The following is a 14,084-nucleotide window of genomic DNA, read 5'->3' on the forward strand; positions in this document are numbered from 1 at the left end:
ATTTAGACATATATAATAGAATAGAATAGAAGATGGCAGATTTAAGATTTGATAATATTTTTAAAAATATTGTGTGACACTACATGATATTTTATTTATGTGCAAAGGCATAGATCAAATATCTAACATGCTTAGTAGCATGACCATTGGTACTAATAATATTTAAAACATATTTGGGTGATTCTTGTGGTAATGGCATCTTGGATGCTCATTTCTAACAATTGCATCACATTTTTTTTACTTGAGCATGTAGTTTGCTCCTGCTGCTGTCAGGTCTCTTTGACCTCACAAGAATGAGGAAGAGGACAGTAATTCTCCTGTTTGGTTTCTGCTCTTGAAATGTATGAGGAGGGACACTGAAACAGAATATGAGGTAGCATCTTTAGTCAGAGATAGTTATGTTTTATGTGAACCCAATGCACCGAATGTGCTCTCAGTCTTAAGGTGTTTATTTTCTCAGTACAACTTGGTAGAAGTATAATTCCTCTTTTCCAATTAATGACAGAATAGTGGAAATCAAGAATATATCGAGAAAAAAAAGTGGGACATTCATGACTATGGCACAGAGTACCTGGATTTAGTACCCTTATATATTACAAATTTCCTGTGTTCTTGATTTGCATCCTATGTCATTGTCTGCAGGCTGGTTTGTTTAGAATTCAGAGTTGCACTAAGGTGTGTGGAAGAAGAAGAGGTATTAAGTTTATTTGAAGTGCATGTTGTCTAGCTGGAAAGAACCACAATACTAGTGGAATACTGAGAAAAAATAAATTTACTTTGATGCAGAACTCTTTCAGGTATTTGCATGATAGCAGTGAGATGTTGGCTGTAATATTTTTAGTTTTGTATATCATTAGAATTTTGTGAGAGTATATTATTTAATCTTAATTCCTTGCTTAAAGCTTAGAGTAGCTAGTAAGGCACTAGTTCTTGGGATCTTATTCCTGCAAAGGGAAGAAAGCACAAATTTTTCTAGTCCTCTGTTGATTTTAATAGTAATTCTAATAGCTTTCTTATATTTGATGGCTTATCTTAACCTCTACAAAATTCTACATGGAGGCTTGCTTTCAAGTGGGAGACCAGACTATCACCATAACAGATTTTAATGCTTAAAATTGCTATTTAAAAAACACAAAGTACTGTTTTGGAATATCTGCACCAAATGTAGTTTGAGGCATGAACTTCAGGTAGATTAACCCTCGTTTGTGTACTCTGAAGTAAACCTGGCCTGCATTTCAGTGTTTAAAAGGATTCACTGAATCACTTTAGGACAGGCAAAATTGTGCAATAAATTCTACGAACCTAAAATCAAAAGGTAAAATATGTTCACTTGCTGCATTTTCCAAAAGTGAACATTTGGAGGTCAGGAAATGATAAAGTGGGGATTGTTCATGGAATGTTAACTCTTTTTAACTATGATTAGTTTATCACTTCTATTTAGGCTGACTGAATTTTGTGGAAGGACAAAAAATTTGAACACAAATGCCAGAGTCACAGTGAAGGAGGAACCAATGAGAACATTTTCAACAAATATTAAGCCATGCTAATTGTTCTTATGAGGCAGTCTATCTCAATTTTCACTTAGTTTACTTTATGGTGAACTAGACTTTTGGTGGAGGGGTAAGTATGGGAATTGATGGGAAAAAGGTTCTCATAGAAAAAGCTTTTTATGAAGCATATTTATGAATATCCCAAATCTCTACTTTGGGAATGGCATTTATGACTGAAGAATAGTAGTACTAGCTTTGTTAGGTGGATAGAAATACTAACATCTGGATGCTGTTCACTTTCATTGGAAAAATTTTTATCACAGATTTTGCTTTTAACAAAAATTTTTGGTTTCTCATCCTTCTGTTTGAGATGTTGGTATTGTGAATTAATTTTAGCAGCTGAATTATTATTTCTGTTACATTGAAGTACCAAGAAAATAATTAAAATATTGTATGTGTCTGCTCTAGTTATATTTAATAATACAGACAAGGTAAAAAGATTTTGAAAAAATATATAAATGTGTGTATCTGATGAAAGATTCACAACTCCTTTTTTGTTTCTTCATTACAGAGTTGCATGGAATGACTTGAAAGTTATAATGTGCTAAAATGATTAAAGTACTGATAATACTCATTGGAGTGAAAATGTTGGAATTCTGTGCAGAATAAAAATTCCCTAAGGTCAGAGCTATATGCTACAAAATGAGTGCTAACTCACTTGATTTGTCATATTTTTTTATGTGTAAGACAATATAATTTTTTTGTTTGTATTTTGATAGCTACAACTGTGAACAGAAATAGTGCAATATTTATATATATATTGAGGCTAAGATTGTCCACAGATAGGAAGTGAGCTGTGTGTTGACTAATTTATTTTCATTCCTCATTGAAATTATGTTTTTGTCATCAACAGTGGGTTTGTCCAATATCTTTTTTCTCAGTGTATTGTTTTTCACAGAGGAACTATCATTGTGTTGTGTAACCAATTGCTCATCAGGAAAATGATATTCTCACCTTTTTCTTAACACATGTTCGCATATCAAGTAATGTCTGTTCATACCTTGTCCTGGATATATTACTGGCTCTGTAATGAGCAACAAATGGAAACTGTTATCTTAAGCTTTTCTTCTGGATTTCGTCCTTTCATACGTAGTATATTTCTCATTTTTCCTCCTTTCTCTAGAGCTATTCTGTCTGTCAATACTTTTTTTCTCTTTTACTTACTAAGAATTTCAGATTCTTTTGTACTCTTTGTTAGAGCTAGTGTGGTCCATCTGGTCTGACTGTCAGGATGAGCCTTTAGGAGATTCCAATTTCACTTTGCTGAGTCCAAGAAGCTGACATCCTGTCACAAATACAGTTAAAAATTCCTGCTTAACAAATCAGTGCATTTCTTTCAACAGCACTGAATCCTGCCATTGAAAATAATTGATTCATAAAATTTAAAAAGCCACCAAACTTGAAAAAAAATTATTAATGTGCAGATAACATGCAAGAGTGACTTATATAATTCATTTTCCATAATTCCTGGGGAGAGTTGTATAGTTGAAAATGTAGTGACTTGAAGCTTTGTTATATGTATTATAAATTTCTTTCAAAAATACCTTTTCCATAGCTTTGGTCTGAAAGATTTTTAAATTTCTTGGTATTGCCCAGAGCCTCCCAGTCAGTTAGCTTGTTATGGCAACAGAACAATAATGCTGTCTGCATTGCAGTGTGTGGGAGTGAGAGTCAAAGGTCGGACGTGGACTCAGCATTTCTTCTGGCAAGTTTGGCACCCTTACATTCCTCTAGCATTTCTTTAGGACAGGCTTGAATTTAAGTTTGGTGGATCAATAAACTGAGGTGTGAAGAATGTGAAGTGCATATTTTTGAGCTTGCTCTGACCATCTCATCGGCAACTATTTTCCATTTCAGAGAGCTTGGAATAAACATTCTTCTATTTTTTCATAGTATTACTTAAAAGCATACAGATGGCTAAAATCTTTAATCTAGCTGGGTTTTTTTCCCAATATTTTGTGTCGATGAAGACTGTAATATAGGTGTGGAGTATTTTTGCTTTTTTACTAGTCATTATTTGTAGGCTGATAATTCAGTTGGAAACTACAATTTACTAGGAATTTCTAATGTGTCAATTCTAACATCCAGAAGGTGCCTGCCTGGAAAGGTGATGAACTATTTTGGTAAAATACCTCAATTTGTGGTCCTGAGATTTAACTACTTAAGTTTTCAGCCATTATTATTTCCCGAATTATGTAAATCATAAATAAATAATATGGGGCTTTCTATTTTGGTAAATTTGAGTTATACATTTACATGCAAATAAGTTGAATTTTTTCCTCTCTTACATGTCTCCTGTCCACTGAAATGACAATGTTTCAGTCTGCAAGCTTATGAACCTCCCTTCCACTGATAATTTCTTAGTTAAAATTAATCTCATGGGTTATCCATTTTGTTTTCACATTTTTACAGTTAGTATTTGTTACCACTGTTATAATAAGATCCCAAAAAAACATATATAATTTAAAAAGCCAGGTCACATAGTTTGAAGTTGGGTTGTTTTCATTCTTACTTGCTTTTTAGTTGTAATTTCCTTACTTAAATGGGGTTCAGTCTGTAATTTGTAATGACATCAACTGTTTAGTTTCTGTATTTCCCTTAGTAGAAGAAGTGAAAATGGACTTGCTAACCTCTAAGAATATACCTGATACTTATCACTGATCTATTCCACTTTATATTTCCAGCTTGCTTTTATAAAGGGATTAAAAGAGTTGCATGTAAAATTGCCTGCACTTTCCAAAGAAGACCAAAGCAGTAGAAGAACCATGTTTTTTAATTAAAGCTTTTCAAAAATCTAGGGCTTTTTAAAGTGGCTATAATGTTAGTTGCTCTAGTGATGTAAGCAGAATCAATATAATTACATAACAGTAGAAGCAACAAAGTGAAATTAATGCTGGTTTTAAAATCTGAACTTCTGTGTTGGGCAAAGTCTGTATAGGTTTTGTTAGGATTGCGCTGTGCAGGCATCCTGTGAAGGTTTCTGGCTCTAAAAACAGGCAGAGCAAGAGTCTAGAAAATGGGTTTTGTTATCCATTTTTGTGGGCTGCCCTTTTAAACAAAATATTGCAGACCATTTATTCCATTCCAGTACATCTGTTTATGATAAAGTTATGTTAAAAGAGCCTTATGTAACATGCAGGCTGTTAATGTTTTAGGCTGGCACTTTAATTAATTAGAATACTGAGATTATTCTTTGAAAAAAAACCTAACAAAAAAAAGTCTACAAACTATATATGAAGGCTGTCTGGTTGTCTTTTACAGTTTAATCTCTACTACTGTTGTTATTTTTGGTCCATCTCCAAGGCACATCGAAGCATTGTATCCCTCTGAACTTAATTAGGTTAATGTTTCATGTTTGTAGGACAGCTTCTTAGATTTTTTAATAGCTCTAGTGCTAGGTTTCAGTATCTTGTTCTGGTTCCTGACACCTCTCATTAGTGACCTCTGCAATCAAATTCCTGTGCTGTGTATTAACTCAATAGTTAACATTCAGTAGTGTGACACAGCATCATTTATTTAAGTAGCTACAAGGCTAACAGAGTTTAAAGAAAACATAATTCTGAAATCCACATGTTCTCATAAAACAGTTCATGTCATGTAGCTTTAAATTGCCATTGCAAGAATTACTGCTCTGAAACTTCACCCCTTCATAAGGTGGAAGCAAACATTTGCTAGAACTAAGTATTGTGTACATAAGAGTAGTCTAAGCTTGTCTCTTAGTCCTTGTGACCTTTTCAATTTTGCTCTGGGTGTTTTTGTAGTAGCTGCCATATTTGCCTTTTTGGATTGTGATATTTTTTTCTGTTCGGACAAAATCCTTACTGAGGACTAATGTAAAATCATAAGAATCTGTTCATTTGGGATTAATTATGTAAAATTAGTTACAGTGAATTGTATTTTGACCCTAGCCCTCTTTATCATATCTCATTTCTTTGAAATTATTCCTTCATATTCTTCAAGCATTTTTAATCTCCCTCCTTGTGGTTGACATTGTATTAGAAAAGGAATAAGGGTTAGAGCAAATTGTGTGCCAAGTAACAGACATAGCTGTTACATTCTGTGTTTGTCTTCAAGACCAAAGCGAGCAAAGCTGCAAATTAAAGGAAGAAAATAAGGTATGACAAAATCTGGTATCAGCCTGCCTTCTATATTATTTTACTTTCTCCAGACAAGAATTAGTGGATCACCGCAAGACAACATTGCTGTGCTTTTGTAAATACTCTGTTACCCTGAATTAACAAAGTTAATATTCATATTCAAGAATTAAAATTAAAGGAGGAAAAATGCTTCCAACTGGGACATTCATGGTACATTTTTATCCTTATAGGATCAGATATATATTAATTAGGATTTCTATGTTGATTTTTATAAAAAATTTAATTTCATATGATATTAACTACCTGAAATAGTGCCTGAGAATTTAATTTACTAGTCATTATGTTTTTCATCTACTTAACAGTTTTGGCAAATTAAAATATTTTATTGCAATCAGTATAGTACAATATCATAATGCAATATCCATATATCACCAAGATTAATAGAGTCATGCATAATGAGTCAGAGTCAAGCTGATTCAGTGATATCATCTGTAAAATAATTTTTGTTACTAGTCTTGAATAGAGTGTCAAGTGGAGCTGAGTGCCATTTTCTGTCATTTATAGTAAGCAATGTTTTTTCATGAACACTACTTAAGGATTCCTTGATTGAAAGGTTTCATTATTATAGAAAGACAAAATTGAAAATGTTATGATTCTTTCTGTAGCAGCACATGATCTTTTCCTAGTCTATATGGATTGATAGAAATTAATAGAAACAAGAATAAAGGGAACTTAAAAAAATGGGTAGGTAGATGAAGAAACATTCCAATATGTATATAATTTTAATCTTTCCATTAACCTCTCTGAGAACATGATTAGTGTAATTTAAATAATTCAGTTTTACTGGAAAAGTGTTTTCCAAATGTTAATAAATTTTGCATATGTCTACACTGCAGCAAGAAGATCTGATAGCTGCCTACAAAGACAAGTTATATTTAAATAATTTATCTGCAATACTGGCAGTAATGTCATCATAGAAGCACATCAGGAAAGCTGTCTCAGATTAGTATTCCACAAATGCTGTTAAATACTCTGCAGGGAAATTTCTGCAACTGCAGTAGAGATGATGCAAGAATCAAAGGTGCATGAACTACATCTAGATTTACAGTATAGACATTAATTTGATTGGAAAATTTATATTGCCTCATTCACTTTTATTTAAAATAATGTGAGAACAGTGAAATTATTTCAATGTCATAATTTGTCATCAATATGCATTAATTGGATAAACATTGACAGGGTCAGATGTTTATTCATTTTATTGTTAGCTTAAATTTTTTTTTTTGCTAGTCTTGTGTATATTTTCCACATCTCTTCTAAGTTGATTTTATTTAATATACAGAGATTTTAAATATTCTGAAGTCTTTGGATAGTGACCTTACAAATTAAAAGGAGAAAAGGTAGGGTTGCTATAGTAAGAAAGTATCATTAATGCACTTAAAAATAAGAATTAGACATATAGAAAGAAATATTTCTACTACAAATATAGAAGGGTTTGATTTTAATTTTTTTACAAATGATTTTATGAATATATTTGATAATTAATTATTTCTAGCCATGTGTCCAGTAGATATGTAATACAATACAATGCAGGTATATTTCAAAGGCAGAAACTCAAAAAGAAGACAAAATAAGCCTGAATCATTCACTTTAAATTTTTCATGATGCAGGGTACCTTATGGTGTAGTTCTAGTTACATTCTCCTCTTCAAACTCCTCTTTTAATCTTTGTGTCTCATGCACTGAGCTTGTTGTCCTGGCTGTTTTGCTCAACAAACCTTGTATTTTCCTGGCTATTTTTACTTCATGTCAGATACACCTATTGAGTTATTTTCTGTTTGCTTACTTACTTAATTCTTGTTTATCAAACTGCTGTTTCTGTAACTAATTTGATACCTCTTCAGGACTCAGTTTTCCTGTCCATTGTCTTGCTGTTTTCCATTACTGCTCAGGTCTATTTTTCCTATTCCCTGTATTTTCTGTTGAGCTAGGAAGGTTTTGATAGTATTTCTCTCGATCTGTTTTTGCCATAGGATTTTTGTCTGCTGTATCCTCGTGGCAAAGGGATTTTTTGTGGTGCTCTTCCAAAAGTTCTTTCATATTTATGTGTGCTCAAGTTATGGGTGAGTGTGTGTGATGTAACCCCATGACCACAAGGGTTCCATGTTAGCTGCATATGTGCAGCTTATATGTACTCCTTTGTGCCCTTTAAGACTCACATGTGGACATAAGTGAATGGTAATTATCTTTTCTCCCTGGTTTTCAACTCCAATAGGCTGGTGAGCCTTTTAAGAGCTCATTGCAATGATTTGCTTGTGTTCTTGACTTCTTGTGCTACTTCTTTCCCGTTCTTGCTTGCAGATTAATTTTGTTCCCTGCTCCATGTCTTATGTAAATGATGTGAGTATCCTTTGAAATCTGTGTGTATCATCTGTCAAGCTGAAAGTCACATACATTTAAATGATATATTAAGTATTGTTAATTCATCCTATTTGCAAGAAGATAATTTACATCTCTGTATTTAGATCCATGCCATGTTTTAACCTCTCTTAGATTTGAACCAGTTAAATTGGTTATGTTGGGTGTTGGAACTCTTGAATTTTTTTTTCATTTAGTTTCTTTTGTAAAAGAAATAACTAGATTGCTCTTACAGGATATTTGTAATATACTCGCAACAAAGAATTCTGTTTCATATAGTTTGCATCTTTAGTCAGACTATGCATTTTTTAATTAAGTTTTAAATATTAAAGAGGCTGTGTGCATTTTTTAAAACCAGTGTGCAACCTTTTAAGTACTACTAGCCTGAGGCAATCCCATCTGCAGTAAATTGTGTGATAAAATTTTTGTTGATAACAGTAAGGCTAAAATTTCACTCCAGATTTTAAGTAGTTTTCCTTCTTTTAAATGCTTACAGGTTTTAATCAAAACAATTTAGGGAATAATTGACTGTGGAATCAAAAAAAAGCGTCTTGGACCCTTTCTTGTATAACTCCTATTTTTTGTAGATCAGGACAATGGATGATGATCTCAAAGAATCTTTTACCAAATAAAAATCCCAAAGAAAACCCTAGACCAAATGCCACAGAATGAAATGATTGTATGGTGTATCACCAGTAAAGCAGTGTTTTTGAGATATTATACTGAATATTCTTAGAACTGCAAAGACTTTAATGAATTAATTGAAGCTTATTTAGAAAAATTAAATTAAATATTTTTTCTTGACAAAATTGAGATAATTAGGAACTTGTATTGTTATTTGGAGATTACTTATCCAAGCAAAGACACAACGATGAAAATTTTTGCGTCAACTATATTAACACATTTTTGTTGTGCTTTGCATTTGAAATAAGCTGGAGGAAAATCTTATTGAATGTGAAAGTTGTGTTTGTAACCAGTTGTTTTGCCTTGACAGATGTGAAGAGTCAGCTTTATCCTGAGAAAGGAGCTGGAATTCAGAGTATGTGTTTAAGCCTTCATAAGGAACAATTATAATCTATTTTTAAAGACAGAAATGTAACCAATTGTGCTTACTGTGAACAGGACAGCTTTGTGTTGAGAATGAAACTCAACTCAAGAGCATATGATTAAGTTTTCATTAAAAAAATATTTCTAATGTATTTTTAAAGACAGCAAAGACGTTAACTTTGAAGCAGGAAACAGAAGCTTTGCTATTCAAAGTTACTGAGCTAATTAAGTAGCTGAAGGCTGATCATGAGGGAGAAAGATCTTTGGAGTTGCAGAAATAGTGAAGGAACAAGCTTGGCATGAAACTTGTTTGTATGTCACTTTGGAGGCTTCAGCAACTCCTCGCAGCCATGCAAAAAGGTACTGATATTGAAACTAAGAATATTTGTTATTTTTCAGTCAGCTCGCTACCAAAAGTAAAAATCCAGATATGGCTATAGTTGTGTTTACTGCAAAAGGATAACAATATTTATATTTCTGAACTTGGTAAACTTGAATATATATCTGGGAAAAAAATGGGAAGTACTATGAAATGTTCAGCATTTTCTGAGAAATAACATAAGAGTAGGTGATAATAAATACTTTAAGATGATAATATTAATAATAATAGGTATTGCCTGAACCTAGGCTTTAGGAAAGTAGCATAATTTGTCACAGTAAGTTGCTAGATGTAAAATCAAGGCTGTACTCATGCATATTCTGGTGCACATCACCAAGAGGTCTTTGAGAAATATCTCACAGTCCAGAGTGTGGTGGCAGTGCAAGAGTCCTCATGACTGTGTTTGGTGATGGCTAAGCATTACCTGAAGATCTGTGTGTAATGGAGACATGCTAATTGTTTACTCCAAATCCTTTCTACTCCCTTCCCTGAAGGCAAAGTGTCAAATAGTACACACCTCCAACAACATAGGAGAAAAATGTTTGTTTGCTTTAGTCAGTGGCTAACTCTTGACTTGGAAATTAGAAACCTGTGTTAAGGTGCTCCCAGTCTGCAGAGATTGCTCATCTAAAAACCAATTGCCTCTTACAGACCCTTTATGATACCCTGAAAACAGAGGAAGAGACTGAGTGGAGACTGAACTAATAATCGTTGACGGGTTAGAGAATGCTTTCAGGAGCAAATCTGTGGCACTGGAAGGTCAATTTTACAGAAGAACTGCAAGCATAGTAGCTAAGGATGTGAGATGCAGAGGTGTTACTTTTAACTTTGTCATGTTCTTACTCACAATGATGCAGCTGTGAATTATCTTTGTGTGTTGCTGTACATTTCTGTTGCTTTTCCTTTCGTGTTTAGCATTTTCTTTAAATAACAAAAGTTTAGAATCGTAAAATATAATTAGCACATTTTCTGGTCTGTGAATGTAAGCAATGACGCAGCATTTTTAGAGGTGAAATAAAGCAGTATTAAGTTAGCTTTGAAAATTGACCAGTTTCTTGTGCCTTGGTTCATCAGTGGGCTATGTCTGTATGATGTCATGTCCTTGGAGTAAATACTGTCATTTTCAAGATTACAACTTTTCATAGTATTGTCTTTAAAACAAAAATATACTAACATGGAATTGAGGATAAAGGCGCTCAGGGATGTTATAATTATCTCTAATCTAAGTCTTACAAACTCAGGAGATTAATTAAGATTTTGCATGACCCATTCAGATTAGACACTGAATCCTGTTATTTCTTCAGACTTACCTTGATTTCCATTATTCCTAGTTCCTGCTGCATCTATGTCCTGTAGCACACTCAGTTAATTACATTGATGTAACCAATCTTCAGAAATTACTTTCTCTGAAATAGAACAAAAATCCAATATAAACCACATTTAATTCATCTTAATGTTAGGCACCACTTTGTACTATGTAGAAAAGCCACTTGTTCTTGCAATATCTCTAACTTTCAGTAGCAATGAAATAATAATTTTGTAAATTTTGGATTTATGTCTTGTTAGCACAGCAAGATTTATTGACTTAAGGGATTGCATTGAATGTTTCACAGCTACTTTTCAGAAGTAGAGTGTTTTTTACATCAGTAAAATATGCTTCTCTCTTTCAAATTTATGGCAAAGTTTACTGTTCTGGAGATATTATCTGATTTTTTTTTTCTCATCTGATAGTCTTACATTACTTTGTGTTGTTTTATGCCAATAAATTTCCCATCAGAAAATGGGAAAAATTACAGGTGGTGTTCTGCTGCAGAACACCACCTGTAATAAGCTTTTTTTTTTTTTTTCTGAGGCAAAATAAGATAAAATACATGCTGCTATTCAGCAACCAGTGGCCTAGTCACCAATTTTCTTGTAATGACCCATAGGAAATTCATGCCAAAGTCAGAAAAGTAAATGCAGCAAACTGATTAAGACTGACTGTGTGGCAGCAACAAGATAATACTTCTGTGTGACAGCGAGAAAATGTTTTGTTTGCTGGTTTTGAGTTTGTATCTTTAGTTTAACTTTCCTGAAACCATGTTTAGTTCAGGAAGTGTCCTTGAACTGAAAATAGTTTTTGTATCAAGAGGATGTGGGATCTGTCCTTGCCCTGTTCTTTCTCTGCACCAACATATGTCATACATCAACATAGCTGGAGGCTAGGAAGCTCGGTAGAGCTGTTCTTATGTCATAATAGCCTCCTCTACATATGCCCTAAGGCGAGGTGTTTTCATTTCCTTCATAAAAACAAAACCACCCCAGCTTTGAGCAGTTGCTTGACTTACAGAGTAGGATCAATAAGTATGAGTTTATAAACCAGATCCACTCCTAATGCTGTATCTGGTGATCTTTTCTCATCAATGTCCTTTCTCGGCCTTCAAAGAAGCTTATAGCAAAATTTTGCTAGTCTTAGCATTATGACAAGATATTTCCTAATCTCACTAGTTATTCATGATGTCATTCAGATTCCCACATTTTGTTATGCTAATTATCTTTTTAACAGAACATTTAATGCGTATTTATGATATCTTGGAGCTATGACGGCATTTTGATTGTTAAAGCTGTCAGCTGCTGCAGGTACGGAACCAAATATGTAAGAAACAGCCAACAGAGAGATTCGGGAGGAAATAGACTTCGTGAAGAAACACAGCCCTCTGCTGGAAGAAAAGCTGAATCCAAGGACACAGCTGTGGAGGGTGTATGGGAAGATAAATCCAGATCATACACAGAAGTTTCTCTTAGTTTCTTTGCACTGTGAGGAGATATATTCTCCACCTGTTAGAGCACAGTAGTCTGCTGGAAGTACCAAAGTCTGCTTTACATTTTGTATGTCCGTACCACTACATACAGGCACTCAGTGCCGACAGAGCCAGGGGAGGACAAACAATGCTGCCAGCCTTTAATAAATGTCTCTGAAGAATACATGGAATGTCATTCTAACTTTGCAAGATGATTTCATTCTAACATTGTAAGATGATTTCATGTGGGATTTTTCCTGGGAAATGTAGAGGCCACATATATGATATTTGCATTGATTCTCTTCAATTTTTTCACAGACATCTGTGTTTCAGATTATGGAGACATCAGAAGCTGTCAAAAATGTTTACAAGCTTAAATTATTCTTTCGTGGTGATGTATGTTTTTCCTAATGTAGCTACTTCTTGATATTTATATTGTTATTTATTGATTTTAATATTGATAATATTTTTATTTTTTATGATAAATGCCTAATGTGGAGGATGACAGTCTAAATAATCAAAGTAGAACAAAGTTGCAGGTAGCTTAAAATTTATTTCTAAAGCTAGAGGGATACTGTGTTTCTTCAAGTTCAGATATTAGGAATATTTATTATGTTTTCCATATATTTTCTATAATACCTGTTAAGTATGAATCTGGAGTACAATCTCTCTTTCAAGGTACTTAGAGTATAAAATGGGGTTCTTTTTTGTAAGTGATTCAAAATGTTTATTTTAATTTGTTTTATTTTGAATCCAATTTTGGGGAACTCTGAAGTCATGTCAAAATACTTCTAAAATGAAAAAGTTAATTGCCTATTACACAAATAATATAAGAATTATCATGAATTATTTCTGAGTTATGAAACACATCACCATTCTCTCAATGCTATATGTTTGAAATACTAATTAAAAATCAAGTTGGTAACAGTTTGTTTTTTATGTTGGATGTCTTTTTTCCATGCTAATGTCCTAAAATATATGCAACTAACATATTGAGATGTACTAAAATACAACTCATGAAGTAGACTAAAAATATTTTTTAAAGGCTATTTTAAAACCCTCTTTTTTTCAGTGGATTTTTTCCTTTCTTTCCAAGAATTGGCACCGCATAACACAAGAAGTTAGATTTATTGTTACTGTATTTATATGTCTCTACATATATGTATATATGTTATTTATGTGTTTCATTTCAACTGAATTTTTAAATGTCAAGTAAATTACCTGTGACTTTTATTGTGCTCTGATTTAACTGTTTGTTACTCAGGTTTGGGGTTTCATGCCATGATCTTAAAAAGCAGCTGATACTTTCCTTTGTGATTAAAACAATTATTTAATTTTGAATCTCTAGTTTTTAATATTCAAACAACTAATTTAAGCAGTGAAGTTAAGCTAGATTCTAATAAATATTTTATATCATGTTATTTGTTTACATTTGTAATATTTTAAAAAGCAGAGGCAACAGACATGCATATCTCTATTTGAGAGTTGTTACAAAATGAGTGTCCCGATATTATTTATCCCATTAAAAAATATGGTCATTGCATTGTCTGCAAAGGCTGCACAGCCTCTAGGAGATGTTTCAGTGATGATTTTTTCCGGTTACTGAGTGAAACCTCAGTGACTCCTTTGCACATTATTTCTTTCTTTCTGCTCCAGAGGTCACTATCTTCCCATGAAAGTAGCCACCTTTGCAAAACAATTCCAAAATTCTGTAACAGAATGAAAGCCCTCTTGCTAGCGTTTTTTTAAAATTATGCAATTTTACAACATATTCTGTTGTCTTTCCCTGGCACTTCAAATTTAAACATCACTTT

The 14,084-nt window shown here is 33.1% G+C and overlaps 1 long non-coding RNA gene across 2 annotated transcripts; it reads right to left on the minus strand.

Annotated features, from left to right (window-relative positions):
- Positions 1 to 768: 768 nt before the first annotated feature.
- Positions 769 to 11,642, minus strand: LOC137473781 (uncharacterized). Of its 2 annotated transcripts, XR_010998985.1 has the most exons (4): positions 11,472 to 11,642; positions 10,801 to 10,896; positions 2,715 to 2,835; positions 769 to 944 (listed from the first exon to the last, which is right to left on the minus strand). It is a non-coding gene; the product is annotated as an uncharacterized lncRNA (long non-coding RNA). The 2 variants fall into 2 exon arrangements; XR_010998979.1 differs by lacking the exon at positions 769 to 944 and having other exon boundaries at positions 2,572 to 2,835.
- Between the last annotated feature and the right edge of the window lie 2,442 nt (positions 11,643 to 14,084).

The sequence above is a fragment of the Anomalospiza imberbis genome, chromosome 1 (genome assembly GCF_031753505.1).
Source record: "Anomalospiza imberbis isolate Cuckoo-Finch-1a 21T00152 chromosome 1, ASM3175350v1, whole genome shotgun sequence".
Lineage (NCBI taxonomy): Eukaryota > Metazoa > Chordata > Aves > Passeriformes > Viduidae > Anomalospiza > Anomalospiza imberbis.